Source organism: Paroedura picta, chromosome 2, assembly GCF_049243985.1.
Source record: "Paroedura picta isolate Pp20150507F chromosome 2, Ppicta_v3.0, whole genome shotgun sequence".
Lineage (NCBI taxonomy): Eukaryota > Metazoa > Chordata > Lepidosauria > Squamata > Gekkonidae > Paroedura > Paroedura picta.
Window position 1 is genome coordinate 74,278,347 of NC_135370.1, and position 21,168 is coordinate 74,299,514.

At 45.6% G+C, this 21,168-nt stretch overlaps 1 protein-coding gene and 1 long non-coding RNA gene across 4 annotated transcripts in view; both read left to right on the forward strand.

Moving 5' to 3' along the window:
• The window catches only part of ASIC4 (acid sensing ion channel subunit family member 4), a 248,046-nt gene that overhangs the window by 81,482 nt on the left and 145,396 nt on the right, over window positions 1-21,168 (forward strand). The window lies entirely within an intron of this gene.
• Window positions 1-21,168, forward strand: part of LOC143829622 (uncharacterized) — a 72,491-nt gene that overhangs the window by 8,845 nt on the left and 42,478 nt on the right. The window lies entirely within an intron of this gene.

Below are 21,168 nucleotides of genomic sequence, written 5' to 3' on the forward strand. Positions count from 1 at the left end.
CTTCACATATAGACTAATGGGATCTGTACTTACCAAGCCTGAGAGAGAATGAGATCTTGGAGTCTCAAGTGGATAACTCAATGAAAGTGTTAACCCAGTATACTGCAGTAATGAAGTAGGCAAACTCTATGTTAAGGTTTATTAGGAAAGAGATTGAACATAAAACAGCCAGTATTGTAATGCCCCTGTATAGATCTATGATGTGGCCTCATTTTGAATATTTGTGTACAGTTCTGATCATTTTCTCTAAAAGGACATCACAGAGCGAGAAAAAGTACAGAAGAGGGCAACCACGATGATGGGGGTGGGTGGGCGGTGGAGCACCTTCCCTATGTAGAAAGAATGAGGAGTCTGGGACTTTTCAGTTTAGAAAAGACACAATTAAGGGGGAACATGATTGGGGTTTATCAAATTATGCATGAGGTAGAAAGAGTTGACAGATATTTTCTCCCTGTCCCAGAATACTAGACATCGAGGGCATTCATGAAGCTGCTGGGCAGTAGACAGGAGTGGTGTGTGTATAATATATATGTGGGCGGGTTGTAGCACCAGAGCCAGTTTAAGGATTTGCGGGGCCCTAGCAGATTACATTTGCTGCAGGAACAACAAGACTGGGAACAGAGGGGCCCCCCGACAGGGGAAAGGGGAGGAGAGAGGCTGTGGCCCTGATCCATGAGGTGAAGGCACCTTGTGGGGTCCATGTGCTAAATTAAGAATACAACCCTGGCAGTAGATTCAGGACAATCCAAAGGAAATACTTCTTTACGTATATAGTAAGCAAAACATGGAATTTGCTGCCAGAGGGTGTAGTGATGGCCAAAGGCGGCAACGTGCGGCTGGCGGCTGGCAGCTAGTGGTGGTCTCCGGAGGTAGGGAGGCCGGAGGCGTTTGCAGTGGTGTTGCGGCCGGCGGCATGGGCGGAGGCGCGGGGGAAGGGAGAAGTGGCTGGGTCGGTCTTTGCGGTGTGGCCGGAGGCTTGGGGGCGGTGACAGGTTATGTCTCGCGTCGGTGGGGAGGCTGCGTGTTCACGGGTGGGTCCGGGCTCGTGTCGGCGGTGTGGCGTGGGGGCAGTGGGCGACCTTCCATGGCCGGGGCTAGTCAGTGAATGGCGGGCAGCCACAAGCAGCCGAGTTTGGGGGCGGATCGCGCCTCCCGATTCGTGAGTCCGTCGGCAAGGGACCAATCGCGACCCGAGGATGAACCTCCATTTTCAGGCAGTCAACCTCGGAAACCCAGTGATGGAAGACAACATCAGGGGAAGAACTTGGCTTACATGAAGAAGAGTTGGTTCTTATATGCCACCTTTCTCTACCCAAAGGAGTCTCAAAGTGGCTTACATTCGCCTTCCCTTTCCACTTCCCACAAAAGACACCCTGTGAGGTGGGTGAGGCTGAGAGAGCCCTGATATCACTGCTTGCTCAGAACAGCTATATCAGGGATGTGGTGAGCCCAAGGTCACCCAGCTGCTTGCATGTGGTGGAACGGAGAATCAAACCTGCCTCACTAGATTAGCAGTCCGTGCTCCTAACCGCTACACCAATATGGCCTGTTGTTGGTGCTCCAGAGGAACTGATTGGTCACTGTGTGAGACAGGATGCTGAACTAGATGGACAATTGGTCCAATCCATCAAGACTCTTCTTTCATTCTTATGAATTTTTGTCAGAGGCCAGTAAGATCTGTATACAATTATACGTACAAGAACCTTGTATGCACACTTTGAGTTAGCATAGGGTCTTTGGCTCCCCTGTCCCTTAAAGCAACCTTTTTATCACCAGGGACCACTCAACGCCTTTTACTGAGGCCCGGTGGGGGGGGGTAGTTTACTCCTCTACTCTCAACCACTGCCCTAACGTTCTCTGATCGCTATGGTAATGTTTACACATCCCTTAAAAATAAGATACAGACACGCCACAACAATGAACATAAGGAACATTTTATTTTCATGGACATTTTAACTCATGACAATGACAAATCAATGGGAACCCTGAGCTTGTTTCTCTGCATAGAGATAGTCCCATCTGGGAGTGATGAGAGACAATGACACCCGAAGTGTGTTGTAAAGGGCCAGGGGGGGGGGGATGAAGTAAAGGGCCAGGGGGGGGGAGAAGGCATCCTTCACGAAGGACCACATGTGGTCCGTGGCCCACAGGTTGGGGATCGCTACCCTAAAGTATGAGCATATTCTATGAATTGTAGTAACATGATGATGATTTCTCAGAATGCTTGAACTTTCCAGAGCCAAGCCAGGAGTACTTTACTGAAAGATGTGTTTAGGAAACAACAAACAAATATTTACGACACAAGTTACTATAGTGGCAAAGCATAGTTAGAGGCTCAGCATTGTGTGGCTGACAGAATCCCACGGTTACAGTGGTGCTGCTGCCAGTATCAGGGTAAAGCAAATATATTCAGTCAGAGGTTAGCAAAAAGTCCTGTTTTTAAAGCTTGCAAAGGTTCACTACTCATGGCAACTCAGTGCAAAGATTTCAAACAGTCCTTTCTTTGGAGGATGAGGCAAGTGTAACTGAGAAAACTCTGGAGCAGTGGTTACTGTAGCTTTGAAATACACACTGTCTCCCCAGCAGGGTTTTGTCAGGACTCAGATTATGAGGAATGCTTTGAACTGTTTAGTCAGAAGGAACAAGCTCATTAATTAGGTAATCAGAGTTCTTTCTTTGGTCATCAAGGAACACTTATCAGGCTGCCCTGTGTAGTTCAAGGGCTTGATGCTCCAGTGTTAGGAATTGGGCAATTTTCCAGAGAACCACTAAGATGCAACATGGGATGGAAGGCTAGCTTTCAGGGACAGAAGAAAAGATTAGGTGACGATTATTACTCATGGAGAGGGAAAGTATTGCCAGAGCTAAATCCCTTTACTACTAATGATATTTGTCCATACATCAGGACTGCATATAGATTTTTTCCCTATAGTACAGTTAGGCAGAAGAGGAGCTGAGGCTGTGAGTTAAGCCTGGACCCAGTTAGAATCCAAGAGTGCAGCATCATTGGCACACAAAGCCCACTTGGGGAGGGAACCTGTTATGGTTTGTAGTTCCCATATTAGACTGGGAAAGGGACTTCTAAACAGATGCCGTTCATTGGCTTCAGGTAGTGAAGGTGGGCTTTTTAATTTGGGCAGAGTTCAAAGAGGTGAATGGATGACTGCACACAATTCCTTCAACCCGAAAAGCCTTTGGGTGTTTGAAATGCATGTGTCTTCTGGCATGGCTGAGAGGACATGAGAAAGCCCTGGCTGCTTTTGAATTCCTGTGGAAGAGGTATAAGGAGAGAAACGAAGGATGCTGTTTTGCATCCCCTCTTGGCAATGTGGAGGCTGACTGCAGTCCACAGTTTCTGCAGGCCTAGTTTGGGGCCAGCAGCATGGTTGGACCAGTTTTGCTAAGGGGCTTACTACATGCTCCCTAGCCAGCTCTGGCTCTTATCTGTCTGGCCCAGCTGCCAGCAACACCACAGGCCTGCTTGTGGGGATTCACTGACGCCCCGACCTTGGGATAATCTTCAGAAGGATTAAAAGCTTAAATGTATCGGTGTAATTGGCAGGCACTCTCGTTTTGCCTCAGCAAAGTGGCTGGCCAGCCTGTGAGCTCCCCGAGGGCAATTCTTTTCCAGCTGGAGGGGGGCGGGGAGGGAGCAGCTCCCAGAAATGCATCCTTCCCTTGTGTCTCCCGGCAACTCCCGCTGCACACAAAACTCCCTGCTGAAGATTGACTGACAGAGGCTACCAAGCGCACATCCTAAAATTTGAGAGGTTGAAGCTGGCAGCTTCTCTATATCCTTTTGCCCCTGCAGATCAACAGCCATTGCCAACTTGCTTATAATTTCTCTATCTGAGCTGTGTGTGTGTTGAAAGGGCTGGGACACCCTAGTCAGCCATGTGAGCCAGTGGCAGAGCACAGCTTCCCAGGGTGGATCCCTGCCCTCTCTAATTAGGCTCTCTGTTAGCGCACCCCAGGAAAGATCTTGCTCAGCCTGAGATCCTGGAGAGTTGCTACAAGTCCAAGCAAGCAGTGTTAATCTACAGGAATTAGTGGTTTGATTCCATACAAGGCAAATGTATATATTCAGTCTGCTTCCTTCCAGCCAGTTCTCCCCAGCTCCTCTCTTCAAAGGATCCTTCTTTACCTCTTCTCTTTGGGCAGATATTTAGTATGAATGATGTATTGTGTTGTTGAGGGGGGTGCATGCATGTGTGCTCAATCTGGAACAATAGAACCTGTTTGTATACTAAGCTATTAATGGTGGGGTGAGAGAAATTTGAGTTTCAAAACTGCAGAGTAGCACATTTTTACCCCAGAGCTTAAGCAATATTCTGCTGAAATAAAATGTTTGAATCAGGGGTAAATGCTTGGTTTTCAGTTTTAAAAGGAACATCAGACTCTTTTCTTAATAAGGGTTTTTGGCACGGAGTCCACAAGATATGATATTCCAATGTGGTTTGTGGAATCAGCAGTTGTTTATTGGTACCCTTGATGTATACTAAAGTCTAAAACTCAGTTTTGAGATTAAATAGCTCTAAAGTCAAAAGACATGTAATTAGGAAAACCCAAGTTTAAATAACCCAGTCTCTCCCTATTGACTTCCTTCCAGGTCCCACTGATTTAATTCCAAGTTAAGTTATGAGTTTGCAAACTTAATCCTTTATCCCTGGAATTGCTGTAGTTTGGCTTTTTGATCCCTGAATTCATTTCAGTCTCAGCCAGAGAAGGAATGGCGTCAGCAAGGTTGTTCTTCTCCATTAAGCCAAATTGACCCCTACTAGTCCCTTTGGCTGGTCTTGCAGAAGAGGAGGTCATATTGACATGTCTGCTGGCCCCTGGAGTCCTTTACAAGGATGCTTAGCCAATGGCCCAAGAAACACTTCCCTAGCATGGAGAATCTTAGATGGCCTTGGCCTGCTATGAGATACTTCCTTCCACCTGAATATATGAAAATCTGTTCTTTTCTCTCCTTGTTCCCATCCATATATACACATACACACACCTTGTCTAGCTAATGGTCCCTGACATTCCAATGAGATTTAGTGCTGAACCAGGATGCTGAATATTCATGAGGCGCCGGCCCCTGACAGACAGCTTCGTGCTGCGCTGCATTGGTCTGCTCCTACGATTCATAATTTGTTTTTCCTTTAATGTAAACCTTACCTGCACTCACCATTCCGACCTCTTGGATAGCCGAATTTACAGCCAAGGTGCCTGCATGTATTATCTTAGAAAGAATCCTGGAGCCCTGTCCTGACAGTCTGTCCCAGACTTCCCTCTCAGAACTGGGAAATAAACCCCAAAGATTCTGATAGTCCAGCTTCCCCCACAAAGGGGTCACATTCTGGTATCTTGATTACGAGTGGAGACCTCTGTCTCATGTGCAGGCGGCCCACACTTCTCTGCTGGAATTCTAGTCCCTAGTGTGAAAGCCACTGAGAAAATTCTTGTCACCCAAAATATAATGGTAACAGTTGTTTGGGCTGGAGCAGGGCACTCATGGAGTTTTTAGGAGTCAGCAATCTCAAGAAAGACATATTTGTTCGCAAGACGGTTCCTGTAAGAAACGGCTACAGACTGGAGCTTTTCAGTGTAAAAAAAGATGGCTGGATGATCATGATAAAAGTTTTGTAAAATTATGCATGGGATAGTAAATATCAGCACTTTTTCCTCCCTGTCCTATGGTACTAGAACTTCAGGATACCCTATGAGATTGATAGGTATTAGGTCCAGGATGGGCAAAAGGAAATAATTTCTTTACTCAACAAATAAAATAAAATTATGAATTTTACCATCAGTGGACACAATGATAGAAATGACTTCAAAGAAAGAGAAAACAGGTGAATGGAGGGGAGAAGCCCCTCAGTGGCTACAAATCAGGGTGACTAAAGGGAATTCTCTGATTTAGAAGGCAAGTAGCCCTCTGAATGATCATGCAAAGAGGCCTAAGCCTCTGTGCCGTGTTTTTCAGCCCTCCAGAGCCACAATGTATGAAACAGGATGCTGCACTAGTGGAATCTCTGGCGTGATCCAGCAGGGATCTTTTATATTCTTAAGAAAGAGAGGATCTGGTTTCTTGTTTTGTGTGTATTTGCAGTTCTGAGAACATAGCCAGTTTGTATGTGTAGGGATCCATGGCAGTCCCTGAAGGTTCCTTGCCATCTGCAAATCCCAAATTCAGAGCTGATCTGTCCCTGTTGTGTCCAAATCTCAGATAATACTAGATGACTTAGCCCTTTAGCCACAGAAGAATCTAGGGCTAGTCCTGGTAGATGAGGGCCTCTGGTATGAAGGCTAGGTTCAAATTCCCACTTGGCTAGAGAAGCTTGCTTGGTGACCTTGGGCCAGTCACAACTAAATAGTGAGCGGGTCCAAGTATTTTAAAGGGAAAGGCCTATTTCTGTATAGGTGTTCCCTCTGTGTCTAGTGGTTTACATGTGTGTTTTGTGCTTAAGTGTCTCTACAGCATAAAGACAAGGATCTAAAATGTTTGAGGCTTGCCCTACATACTTACAAAACCCTTATCTCCCCCCTAAACTGAGGGCTTGAAATTTGCATTTCTGGGATGTGACTACTTTGGCAGAGGTCCTAGCCTTTGCTAATCTTGCCTTCTTATTAGATGTAGTTAATGTCTGATCATTAAGCCTGCTTTGGTTAATTGCTGACTAAGCTCTTTTTACAGTTTGCTGAGTCATGATTCAAGGGAACCCTAAACGTGACCAAATAAGAAATTGCAACTAATATCCCATCAACACCAGTTGCACTGGTCAATGCACCATTTTTCTGGTTGGGTAAGATGTCAAATTCTGGCTGTGCTTGCGAGTTTCTGCCAGCTGTAAAGCTTTTCCACATCTCTGGCTGGGCTGGCCATTTGCTGAGTCATTGCCCCCAGGGCTGGCTCTGTTCTGTTTCTAGTAGGCTGTGCAACTGATTTTGTCTGATGGGGAGAGATCCTTAAAACACTTGCATTGTTTGTTTCTCGTATGTAATCTGTTTCCTCCCTAACCCAAAACCAGGTTTTGGTAACACGAACCTCCTCTGTAACACTGTGGGTTGGAGGAATTGCCCAGGCTGAGAAGGATAACTGCAGTGTGCTCATGCCATGTGTCTGCTGCCACTTTCCAAACAGAAGCCTTGTACCTTTAACAGCAGCGTTCCCAATGGGAGGTTTCTGTTGATTTTCTATCACTACACCATACTGAGAAGAATAAGACCTATGGAGACTCTGACTCTTAAAAGGAAAGGAGGAAAGGAAGCAACCTTCTAGCACAATTCCAATTTTCTTGGCTTAACAATGAAGCGTTTTGTAGGGCGAGCTCCACTGTCCAGACTGGGCTATAATGCAAATACTGCTCCCCATACCTGGGCCCATAAGTACAAAATGCCTGAGCTCTCTGGGGAGTCACAGCCTCTGTCTGAGTCAGGACAGAGGCACCTTTTGTGGTGTAGAGATGCTTATGACGGGGCTTTTAAGTATGCAAGTATGTATGTATTCCTGTGCATGTATGACAGATGAGGTGTGTGAGCTGTGGGGAGCTGGAGGGTGGGGGATTTGCTGACATTTCCCATTGCGCTCGCAGGGGTGTTGCGGCTCTGGTGGTTCTGCACAAATTGCATAAATATTCATTGGGAAATGTAAAGAAATTTGACTGTCCCAAATGATTACATGCGCCTGCCCTGAAGGGCGCGATTACTCCTAGCCTCGTTATTTGGGGGGGCTGGGGGCCCACTGCTGAGAGAGCTAATGATAGATGAGGTAAAAGGAGCAATCCAAGCCTGGGGAGCAAGAGGGCAAACCAGCAGGGTTCCAGCCCAGACACAGGCATCCTGATGAGGCTGGGGGGGGGGGCAGCTTATTGGCCCCGGTCACCCCCTGCCCAGGGAAGTGTGACGGTTAGGCATAGAAGAACAGCTGCACAACATTTATGCCTATGAATAAGGGGGGGTGGATCGGGGATTCAGGAGCATTCCACCTTTTCAAGAGAAGTGTTCAAAGCTGGGTTCCCAATTCCAGCTGGAGAAATTCCTGGAGTTATGAGGGTAGAGCCTGGGGAGAGAGCTCAGCAGGGGTGTGATTCTGTAGAGTGGCTCCCTGAAGGGGTCATGTCCTCCAGGGGAACTGATCTCCATAGTCTGGAGCCCAGGTGCAATTCTGGGAGAACTCCAGGCCACACCTGGAGGATGGCAGTCCAACCTAAAGCACAGCTTTGAAGTCAGTGGCCTTATTTGGAAGCTCCAGGTGGCTCTTTTAGGGCTGTTTCCCAGAATGCCTTTTGCAGTTGAGCAGCTTGCTAGGTGATTCATGAGTTTATTTGGCCCCCAACTTTTAAAATGTTTGGTGTTGTGGTTTGGTATATTTAGGCATGTTGCTTAACCCTTTGCTGGGCCTGGTTTCCAGTTCACTTCTGCAGGCGTGGTGAATCTGGCTGGAGCACAGAACCACAGGGGTGGGAAGGTTGAAGAACTCTGGCTCCAGCATTTCTGTTCTAGCCCCCTCCTCCACGGATTCCCTTCTGCTTATCTGTTCTTTCCATAAGAATCATTAGCGCTCCACTATGTGCATTTGCATGTATCATATAATTAGTTGCCTTGCATTTATTCTTTTCTTGCTTCTTGACCACTCTTTTGAATATTTTAGGTAATGGTGTTATAAATAAACATGTGCCAGAATGCTAAGTACAGAAGGTGATATGTCAAAATTTGCATAGTTCCCTTTGGGGTGTACCTGTGGGCAGTATCAGGATCTTTTTCTTTCTTTAATTCATTTATACCTTGGGGTTGGGGGTCCAAAGCATCTTAGATCATTGTCCTCTCTTCCATGTTATCCTCACAACAACCCTGTACGGTAGGTTAGGCTGAAAGACTGATATTGGCCCAAAGTCACCCAGTGAGCTTCACTGGCCTGACTGGGGATCTTTTAGCCACTACGCCACGCTGTGAATTCTATAAGCATCAGCTCTGTGTGTGATTTGTTCCATGCATGTATGTTGGTTCTCTCAGACATGTCTTTGAGAAAGCACCCTTTTGTCCTCCTTGCACTATTTGTGCCGCATGGAAATGCTCCCTGGAGGAAGGGCAGGATAAAATGTAAGACATGAATAATTAAGACAGTGCTGCTGCTATGTGGGGTTGCTCCTGGCCTGCTCCTGGCCACTGGTGGGGGATAGGGATAGGGGGTAGAGTGGCCATGTCCAGGTTAGGAAACTCCTGAAGATTTTGAGATGGAGCCTGAGGAGGACAGGGACCTCATTGCCATAGACTCCACTCTCCAAAACATGCATTTTCTCCCAGGGAACTGATCTCCGTAGTCTGCAGATGAGTTGTAATTCCAGTGGATACCTAATCCCATGGGTGAAAGTGTTCACAGGAAAGTGTTTTTAGGATTGCATTGTAAATCCAGTTAATACTGACCAACAGGCAAGAGTTGGTGGATGGGGTGAAGGAGGTGGGGACCCTAGGGGGAAGTGACCATGTCCTCATAGAATTCCTTTTGAGATGGGGAGCCAAGGAAGCTTGTAGCCAGACGCGGATGTTGGATTTTCGTAGGGCAAACTTTAATAAACTCAGAGACATGATGAGTGTCATACCATGGACGAGAATGCTGGAAGGGAAGGGAGCATGTGAAGGGTGGGCGCTACTCAAACAAGAGCTATTGCATGCTCAATCAATGATTATCCCAGAAAGACGAAAACACTGCAGGAGCTCTAAGAAGCCTATTTGGATGAACAGAGAACTTCAAGAGGAACTAAGAAAGAAAAGGGAAATGGAGGGAAATGGAGGGAAGGACAGAGCTCTAAAGAAGAGTACCTACTAGGCACTGTAGATCAATCACCAGGAAGGCCAAAGCTGAGTGAGCTAAGATTGGCCAGGGAAGCCCATTGTAACAGGAAAAGATTTTTCAGTTATGTGAGGAGCAAACGTAAAGTAAAGGAGGCAATAGGCCCACTGTTGGGTGCAGATGGACAAACTCTAACGGAGGATGTAGAGAAAGCAGAAAGGCTCAGCACCTATTTTACATCTGTTTTTTCCCATAGGTCAAAGGGTTTAGGCACATCTAGAGTTGGCAGTAGCCAAGGGATAGTGTCTGGGTGGCAGGTTGAAATGGACAGAGAGGTTGTCGAGAGGCATTTAGCTGCACTGGATGAGTTCAAATCCCCTGGTCCGGATGAAATGCACCCGAGAGTGCTCAAAGAACTTTCAGGAGAACTTGTCCATCATCTTCGGGACCTCTAAGGACTGGAGATGTCCCGGAGGACTGGAAGAGAGCAAACGTTATTCCGATCTTCAAAAAAAGGGAGGAAGGATGACCCGGGAAACTACAGACCAGTGAGTTTGACCTCTGTTGTGGGGAAGATAATGGAGCAGATATTAAAGGGAGCGATCTGCAAAGATCTGGAGGACAATTTGGTGATCCAAGGAAGTCAGCATGGATTTGTCTCCAACAGGTCCTGTCAGACCAACGTGGTTTCCTTTTCTGACCAAGTAACAGGTTTGCTGGATCGTGGAAATTCAGTTGATGTCGTTTACTTGGATTTTAGTAAAGCTTTTGATAAGGTTCCCCATGATGTTCTGATGGATAAATTGAAGGACTGCAATCTGGATTTTCCAGATTGCACAGGGGATACCTTTACCTTTACCTTTAATCTGGATTTTCAGATAGTGAGGTGGATAGGGAATTGGTTAGAGCAGTGGTCCTCAACCTTTTTATCACCAGGGACCAGTCAATGCTTGACAATTTTACTGAGGCCTGGGCAGGGGATAGTCTTTTGCTGAGGGACGCCGCCGCCTGAGCCCCTGCTCTGCTTGCTTTACTGTCGGCGCCCCTGACTTCCCACCGCCCACTGGAGGTGCTGCCAGCAGCAGCTGAGCAGTGCCATGCTGAAGGGGAGCCCCAGCCATGGCGGCCGCTGGACAGCACCAAAGGTGAGCCGGCAGCAGAGTGGCAGGGCAGCCCCCCAGACAGAAGCTGGGGAGGAGGACAAGGAGAAGCTGTGGCCCGGTATCGACTGATCCATGGAACAGGACTGGTCCCCGGCCCAGGGGATGGGGACCACTAGGTTAGAGAACCGCATTCAAAGAGTTGTTGTCAATGGTGTTTCATCAGACTGGAGGGAGGTGAGTAGTGGGGTACCTCAGGGCTCGGTGCTTGGCCTGGTACTTTTTAACATATTTATTAATGATCTAGATGAAGGTGTAGAAGGACTACTAATCAAGTTTGCAGATGACACCAAATTGGGAGGTCTGGCAAATACTCCGGAAGATAGAGACAGAGTTCAACGAGATCTGAACACAATGGAAAAATGGGCAAATGAGAACAAGATGCAATTTAATAAAGATAAGTGTAAAGTTCTGCATCTGGGTCAGAAAAATGAAAAGCATGCCTACTGGATGGGGATATGCTTCTAGGTAACACTGTGTGTGAACGAGACCTTGGGGTACTTGTGGATTGTAAACTAAACATGAGCAGGCAGTGTGATGCAGCGGTAAAAAAGGCAAATGCCATTTTGGGCTGTATCAACAGAGGCATCACATCAAAATCACAAGATGTCATAGTCCCATTGTATACGGCACTGGTCAGACCACACCTGGAGTACTGTGTGCAGTTCTGGAGGCCTCACTTCAAGAAGGACGTAGATAAAATTGAAAGGGTACAGAGGAGAGTGACGAGGATGATCTGGGGCCAAGGGACCAAGCCCTGTGAAGATAGGTTGAGGGACTTGGGAATGTTCAGCCTGGAGAAAAGGAGGTTGAGAGGGGACATGATAGCCCTCTTTAAGTATTTGAAAGATTGTCACTTGGAGGAGGGCAGGATGCTGTTTCCGTTGGCTGCAGAGGAAAGGACATGCAGTAATGGGTTTAAACTACAAGTACAACGATATCAGGGAAAAAAGTCACAGTCAGAGTAGTTCAGCAGTGGAAGAGGCTGCCTAAGGAGGTGGTGAGCTCCCCCTCACTGGCAGTCTTCAAGCAAAGGTTGGATACACACTTTTCTTGGATGCTTTAGGATGCTTTGGGCTGATCCTGCGTTGAGCAGTGGGTTGGACTAGATGGCCTTTATGGCCCCTTCCAACTCTGTGATTCTGTGATTCAGTTTGAGATTCATCTCTGGCTAGGCAAGGGACTTAAGGTTCCAGGGGAATACTGATTCAGTTATACTTCAGCTATCCGTCACCCCCAATAGGGTTCCTGTTTTAATGCCAAGCACAGCTGGGGTTGCCTCTCCTGGCCTACAAGGGCCTGCAGTGGTGTCTTCACAGTGTTGTCTTAAGCAGAACTGCACCCTTCTGAGTGCATTGAGTTCCATGGATTTAGAAGGATATTTAGGATATTGCTCTGTTGTTCTGCTTGAAGAATGGGGCAAGGGGGAGACACAGCTGTCCCCTTCCCCCATCCTCTGCTTTCCTAAATAGGAGAGATCTGGGCTGAGCAGTACAATCAGGAGTGGGGTGGGCAGGCCTCTTGTCCAGCCCTAGATTACTTGTTTCAACCATTTAACGTCAGCTGTGGACAAGGACGAGTCTCTTGGTTTAGGTGCCAAGAAGGGAGAGAGGAGGAAGAGGTTGGACACACAGAGATTAATCTCGGCAAAGTTGATCAAGGTGCAGAGGGGCGGGCGGGCAGGCGGGGGGAGCAGGCTGTTTCATTTGTGCTTTTCTTTCTGTCTCTCTTTGGCACAGGAGGTTCCCCACTGTGTCCTCAACGACCTCATGCATAATAGCAAGCCCAATCTTATTAACGCCGCCCCACCACGCTCTCCCTGCTTACCGCTGCTGCTCGCCAATGCAATTTCCCTATGATATATGGGGGAAATAATTGAAGTATATTTGAAAATGTATTGAGAATTACCACATGCACAAGCCAGAATTTATTGGGGATATATCATTTTGCAAACAGGCAGTGCTGACTGCCTCTGGGGATGCCAGCAAAGGGGAATTACCAGCTGCGTGTTCCAAGGGATTCACCCAGTTGTGGGCACTATGCTGTGAGGAGAGTTTCTCTGTGAAGAATTCCTCCTCCTTACCTAGGAGCACTGTTACTCCTACTGTGGGAGTGCCCTGTGCTTAGAGCAAAGTTAATTGGGGGGGGGGGCGGTTGTTCTGTAGCCTTCTGCTCCCTTGCAGGATGCTGGACTCTGCATTCCAGCGTGTGGCTTATGTTTCTAAAAGAATCATGCTGGAGATGGGCACAGCAGGAGCAAAGATTATGAGCTGTGTGAACAAGTGCAGCAGAAGTCAGTTGAAAGGGGCCAGCTTGGCGATGTCTAACTTGTACAAAGCCCTTCAGCCAAACTTCTCTTTCACATACGAGGAAGGTCCCCGGCACTGTGGGTAAGGCTCAGGTAGATTGCCCAGTAAGTTGGGTATTGAAATGTTGCAGATAACTTAGCCTTGCCTTTCCAGCATGAACATCAGAATCCAGGTCAAAATTTCTGTTAGTTCTGTGGCTGCTAACCATGATGGATATGTACACCCTCTTATACCGGAGGGAGTATTGAAATCAGAGGGGCCTGTTGAAATCACTTGCTGGGGAGCACAGGCAGGATGGTCTGTTCCAGTCTCCTTGCTTGAGGACTTCCTAGAGGCAGCTGGTTGGCTGCTCTGGGAACAGAAGGCTGGACTAGATGGCCCTTTGGTTGGATCTGGCATGCCCCTTGTATATATTTCCTAATGTTTACTCTCATTTTTACAACACTGCTACCAATCTAGGGAATCTGCTCTAGCCTTGAATTCCTCCTGAATAAAATAAGAAGTTGGCATTATGAGTGTGTTCTGACATGACCAGTAACTAACCAGCTGGCAAGTCTGTCTTGCATATGGTACAGTTCTATGGGTTACACAGAACCAGTTGAATCGGCAGTGATGAAAAATTGTCTTGGATACAGTTACTCATATTGCCTACTTCTCATGGGGTCTACTCAGTGGTGCCAAACTATTTCTAACATTCCAAAGAGATTATCTTCTATGGATCTGTGTTGCCTTGGTATGAATGATTAAACAAGCTTCCACATTACACAAAGTCTCTCCTCTGGCAAGATAGAAAGATTGCTCCCTTTTAGCTACCCAGAGAGCAAAGGAACTTACTGATTTCAAGTAGGTTTGCTTCTAAATCACTTACTGCTTCTAAAATAACTTACTGGTTTCAAGTAGGTTTGCTTCTAAATCATTAGAATCATAGAATCATTCTCAACTCTCCCCCATATTTTCCGTAAATTTAACTATCCCAGTTTACCTTGCCACAGTATAAGAGTGACATAGACACATTAACTTTCTTACAGCCTGGGTTTTAAAAAATTGTAAAAAGAAACATCCTTGTGCAGTGTGACCATCTTGCTGCAAGTTTATGATTCCTTCATATGTGGTCACTTTTCCCTTTCAGCCGTTCAGGCACATTAAAATATTGTGCATGTTTAGGGTTTGAAAAATAGTGCAAACAGTTGCATAAAGATTATTTGGCAGCTTCCATTAACCCCTTTTTCCAGTTGATGAGCTGATTATAATTTTATATACTTACACATTCTAACCCCGGTCTGGTTTGCTAATACCATTCCATACCATACCATACCATACCATACAGTATGTGCCATTTCCAACCCCAATACCAAACTCCTGCAAATGACAAGACTTTTTGCTTATACATATGTCCACATCTTTCCAGATTGATCTGGATGAATTGCATAATTGTGAATGGTCCTTCATTTGAAGCTCTGATCTGCTGCATGATAATGGAGACAGGAGCCTGTGGTGTGAGCACTGTCAAGTCCCATGCTAGATTCAAGTGGGTAGCCATGTTGGTCTGAAGCAGCACAACAGAACAAAATCAGAGTCCAGTGGCACCTTTAACACCAACAAAGATTTATTCAAGGCATGATCTTTCGAGTGCAAACACTCTTCCTCAGTCCCATGCTGTTAAGATTGGGAACATAGAATGGTGGACTAGATGAGAACTAGAAAGCTGGTCAATAGAAAGGCTGGGTAAAATGGAAGCTGCCAAGAAATGGTGATGTGGTCTTGTGCAGTCTCATTCTCCAAAACAAATGGTATGATGTATTTATGAGCGTGGTGGCTTGTGTGCATGGCTTAGCTGATGAAGAAGGGCAGGAAACCATGACAAATGGAAGAAATGCAGAGCTGGGTGAGAACAAACTGTGTATGTTCCAATTCCAAAATTAGAAATGGAAATTCTTTATGATCCACTGGAAGATAAATGGCGTGGAACACTGATCACAGCCAATCCACAGAAGACTAATGGAATGGGAAAAATCAAATCATCCTTCATTTCTGGCAGGTCAAGCAAATAGATGTTGCTCAGATGTGAGAATTTCTAGCAGAGAGTATTAAAATAACTAGACCCCACTGCCTCCACTTATGCCACAGGTTGTTGTACCCAAACACTGATCTAATGGAACTGACTCGTGGACAGACACAATTGCATAGATAATGTTTCTACCCAATATGAGGGTCGGGCAACTTTTGACGGGTCCTGCTCTAGTACCTGTCTAACTTGAAGCAATTTAACGGATGTAACTTTGCTTTGTATCCAGGTGTTATACTACCTCCTGATATGTGCTTGTACTTCCTTACCTGAATTGCACGTGTTTAATGTGGTTACATCGCTGTTGCCTTCTACTTATGTTACAAGATTTAATGTCAAAAGCTCCTAACCTTTATCTGTTTTCTGAGTTTGGTTTTAGTGAGTGCAAAGATGCAGACCCATCCTCCTTTCACCCCTTATTCTGCAGAAATAACATCCCAGGTTTATGAACATCTAAATCAGAACCATCATCTCTTTGGTTAAGTCTCCACTTTCCCTCTTTTGTGACTGAGAACTAGTTCCTAGAATGTACCCAGACTGTTCCCTTCTTTGTTTCTTGTGCTTGCAGCAAAACTTGGCAGATGGAGGTTTAATCAACCAGTTGTGGAACTGAGAATCCAAAAGTAGCTTCAGGGTAGATAGCTCTGGGAACAGAGTAGAGGGTGAAGTTGAAGAACCAAACCACATGACAGAAAGAGGAGAACTATTAGAATCTGAAATAATCTATATTGCCAATGGAATTACCTCCAGTGGGTTTCTCTGCCTTTGAGCAAGATTATTTTAGGGGCCTATTTGAGAATAAGTCTAGGTGAACAGACAGTAGTCTTGTTCCTCCTTTCTTCTCCGTGGAGTGAAGATTCAACTGATTGAGTTGTCTTTTCTTATCTCTGCTATTCCCAGAATGCTTTTCAAATTTAATTTGACTGCCAGTGAATTTCCCAAAATGTAAACTGTTCAGGTGTCTGAGGGTCTTGATAGACCTACCTTTTGTATTTTTGGCTTCTATACCCCTAGTTCTGTCTATCTCAGATGTTAATATGGGGTTGGGTGTAGGATGGAATAGAAGATGTCTTAAATATTTTCATGCCTTTTCCAGAAATCCTTTGAATTGTGCAGAAGTTGGGAACCTCTTGTGTAATCAGTGCTCTTTTTTTCTGTGAGCAGAGAAAGGTTGTTAGCAGTCAGAATCTTCCTCACACAGATGGGCAGTTTATAGTTTAGAGAGGCAGAAATGTCCTTCTGAAGATATTATCACAAAACATTACAAATACAGAACACTGCCTAGCCCAAAGTGACACAAAATGGATGCCAATCAGACACAAGCCTGGGCAAGTATTTTTGGAAGGTGAACAAGGGCAGTTGACTGTCTACTGTCCACTCCACCCACCAGAGGGGATTGATTGATTTGATTTATTACTCACTGCTCCGGAAGATTGGCTCACAGTGAGTTAACAATAATCAATCCCAAAAACAGGATAATAAAACACACCCCGTTAAAATATTCCCTCCCAGGTGATGAAAACAGTCCTCAGCCTCCCCAAGTGCTTAGGGGAAGATGTTTATGGGGCACCAGATGACACGGCTGAGCTGAGGCCTCTGATCTTAATTGCACTGACCTCAACCAACTGCCTGGTGGAAGAGCTCCATCTTGCAGGCCCCACAAAATTGTAAAAGCTCTGTCATATCATAGGATAATGGGTCTCCCCAAACCTATTGACTCACCCTTGGACTAATCTCATCAAGTCTGACCTTACATCCTGTGCACCCACATACCCTAATGAAGTGACGCTTAGTCAACTTTCAGTTCTATTCACCAAACCCATTAGCTTTCATTCCAGTTTTGCAGGGTCAACAAGTTCCCGTCACTCTTTTGCATCAAGTTGTTCGTTGGGGGGGCATCATGTCATTTTGCCCTATGTCAAGAGCACCTAGCCACCATTGCAGTATGCGTGTGTTCTTGAATCATAATCCACACTCCCAATCACTTTGGTCTTCTCTCCTTCTTTGTGACAAAATGCTGGTTGTTTTGCTGCTGCTTCTGTGGACCTCTCCCCTCCAAGAATGGTAATTATAGTGCTTTCCTGAAACTTCTTTTACCCTTTTCACCCTGCCTTCTCTTAGGTAGCTCTGTGTGCATGTTTAGTGTATGTGTAGTTAGATTTTTGTTCTTTCTGTTTTTAATGAAAACCTTTCTGGTTGACTACCTGTTAGGTTTATTTTGAGAGTTCTCTTAGGGGACAATCCCCATAAACATAAGTAGAGAATCCCTGTTTACCCATCCCCCTCAATCTTCTTTAAGATAATTCTCCCTAATTAGATTGCCTCTTTGGGTAACAGAGACTTTCCACCTCACAAAAATCTTCATGAAACACTCCTCAGTTCCGTTATGTAGTTTAGTCCTGCTGTTTCCATATAGCTCAGTGGAATTTGACACCTGCAGGATGGCTCTATTTTTACAGGCCACCATCTTTGTTGATAATAAGCTGTTGAGATCATGCAGTAGGAAGAAACAGACATGAAAACGGTATATAAAAATGTCAGCATGGTTTTTCAAATGCTTCATTGGTGACAAATCACTGGTAGTTTAGATATCAGGCAGCAGAGCCTGATGGCATTTTGATGGATAAAGGGGCAGGGCCCAGCAAATGTTGGTGGGTCCAGACTGTCTTAAGTTCTAGTCAGGATGTAGGTACACTGGGGGGGGGGAATTAATACCACCCCATTCAAAATACCGTTTCCAAAGCAAAAGTATGGAATGGGCTAGTAGAAAATTGGAGAATAAAGTGCATTGGCTCACATGCACATTTCACAGGGAAATGTGGAGGGAACTTTAGATGACAGAAAGGCAAGATTGAAGGTTGATAGTGTCCTGTAATGACAAGGAATGGATGATTGGCACTGGAATTCCCCAGTTACATTTATGTGTCTCTGGTGGAGCATAGCAGAGTTGGTATTGGTAGTAAATGCAGCAAATATTTATGCTCTGCATTTAAGTAAGGTAAAGGTAAAGGTATCCCCTGTGCAAGCACCGAGTCATGTCTGACCCTTGGGGTGACGCCCTCTAGCGTTTTCATGGCAGACTCAATACGGGCTGGTTTGCCAGTGTAGCTCCCCCCAAATGTGCTAGTTCTATTAACTCAGTAATCTTTGCAGCAACCCTATAAAGTATGTCATTTGTGTTATCCCCATGTTACAGATGTGTCAGATAAGATGGAATTTGACCCAAACCCATAGCCTGTGTTTCTACATCATCTCTCAGATGAATGACACATATGCTGTTTGAGCAATCTGTAGAAATCGCCTTACACATGAGCTTATAGATTTGTCACTTCATCTTCAGCAATATGTAGTTCATCCCTGTCTCTTCCATCTTCTCTTGGGACCCTCCTGTTGAGTAAAATTCACTCAGCCATGTTAGCCCTCAGACATTCGATTGTGGGTAGAGAGCAGTGATTTAGTCAGTGCGTAGTGGGCTTAGAACAGTGTCAGAGACTGTCTGTGTGATCCCAAGGTACTCCTTGCACTACCAGCCGCCCTATCTGCTCATAGTAGGTTCTCTTAGCAGCTGTCAAAGCTACTTGGTCCTGATCTCTGGGGAACCTGACCTTCTCCAGGGTTTACAAGTACTGGCAGTAAACATACAGATATCTTAGATTTGCCACTTTTTATCTTTTACACATTCTAGCCAGAAATACCAACATTGGGAATGATGGGTTGGGTTGAGGGGCATCAGCTGAGGTATATATTGAGGGGATAAGTGAGGCTGGATACTATAGATGGAGAGGAACATTTGGCAAAGCTTGGGTCTGAACACCAGAGCAGGCTTTTCTGCAGTAGATTCAGCTTTTTGTCATGACCTGCCATTTATCACTATAACCACTACAAACTCCCACCCTGACTTTTGGGTAACGTTGCCCCATGTAAAGCCCCCCCCCCACACTCTTCATTTTTCTCCCATTACCATGCTGAGCACGAATCCCCCACAGAGGGAGGAGGGAGGAGGGAGGCAGCAGGTGAGTTGGCCATTGTAGGTACTGTTGGGAGCATGAATCTTTCATTTCCTGTCAATATCTCTGGCTGATATTGGATGGAGAGCAGTGCTGGTGGCGTTGTGATTACTGTGGTGGGGGAAAATTGACTTGATGGTTCCTGCTGGGATATTCATGGCTCTTGCATATGAAGGGAGGCATGTGCCCAGGTGCAACACCCCCAAGCTCCATGTATAGGGCTGTGAGTCAGGACTGAGAGCCAATTGTGAGATATATCTTGTGGGAACCCAGCTGCAATGGGCATGCTGCATCTGTACCACCATTCTGGACTCCCTATCAAGTATCATTCCTGAGATGGCATTGTGTCCCCTCTTTCCTGCAGCCTTTATCTGGCATATATATACCTACACACCCATACACTCTTCTTTCCCAATACCTGTTTGCCATTGTAGTGAAGGGAAGAATGGAATATATGGAATCCTGCTATACTGGAGCACAACAGTGCCTCTCTAGGTCTTCTGCTGCTCACTCCAGCTCATCCAATTAGGCTTGTGCCGTTTGGCAAAATGCTGTAAGAAAGCCAAAGTTTTCAGCAGATCCATCAATAACTGCTCCCCTAGAAACGATTACTAAACATGAATTCATCCCTGCCTGTCTTGCCCTGCTCCTTGGTTGCCCAGTTGACCTTGGTGTCATTGCTTCAGTTGCTCTTGGCAACAGATAAGTGGTGGTGCAAAGAAGGTGCCTTGCCCACCTCTTTTCCCTCAGCACATTACCACATAGGAGCCTATTCAGAGTACACAGGAATGTGATTTGGGGTTTTGCGTTGATGACCAGTGCACTTGTTAACAGAGGCATGTACTCTTCTAGCCAATCACAATGGGCATTAATGGTCTTTCAGAGCATTCAGACCCCCTTTCAGCTGCCAAACCTCACTTATCTATCTTTAAGTACAGTTCCCTTATTTTAAATCTCTCTGTTCTGGTTCAGACAAAAGACCTTTACCCCAGAAGCTTGCTTTTCTGGCTCATGCCCTGAAGATTTCAATATAAATAGGATTGTGTTGTTGACTTCAGACAGCAAGATTTTTTTTTAAAGAAAAGGAAATTAGGGAACTAATGATGTAAAGATACAAAACAGGACGAGAGTGGTCTTGTTTGATTGGATCGTATCTTGTATATGAGACGTTGCTCAAGCTTTTTCATTATATGCTGAAATCTTACTACTATCTGTGGGAGAATTCTCTTTAACTTGCATCTGTGCAACTTGCGTTCCATCATTAATGGCTCATTAGAAGAGGGCAGACAGTTGTTCTCCAGATCCACTAAAGATAAAGACAAGAAGCAAGGGATTTAAAATTAGAGAAAGGCAGATTCATGGGCAGCATTGGGGGGAAACGACCTATCCTTTTAAGATTAGTTCTGTAGTGAAACAAGTTACAGTCTCGGCATGGGTAGGAGTGGCCAAACTGTGGCTCTCCAGACATCCACTGACAATAACGACCCTGAACTCCTGCCAGCATCATGGGCTTCTGGAGAGCCACAGTTTGGCTACCCCTGGTCTAGGGCAGTGGTCCCCAACCTTTTTATCACCGGGGACCACTCAACGCTTGACAATTTTACTGAGGCCTGGTGTGTGTGTGGGGGGGTGTAGTTTACTCCTCTACTCTCAACCACTGCCCTAACGCTCTCTGATCGCTATGGTAATGTTTAAACATCCCTTCAAAATAAGATACAGATAAGCCACAACAATGAACATAAGGAACATTTTATTTTCATGGAAATTTTAACTCATGACAATGACAAATCAATGGGAACCCTGAGCTTGTTTCTCTGCAATGAGATAGTCCCATCTGGGAGTGATGGGA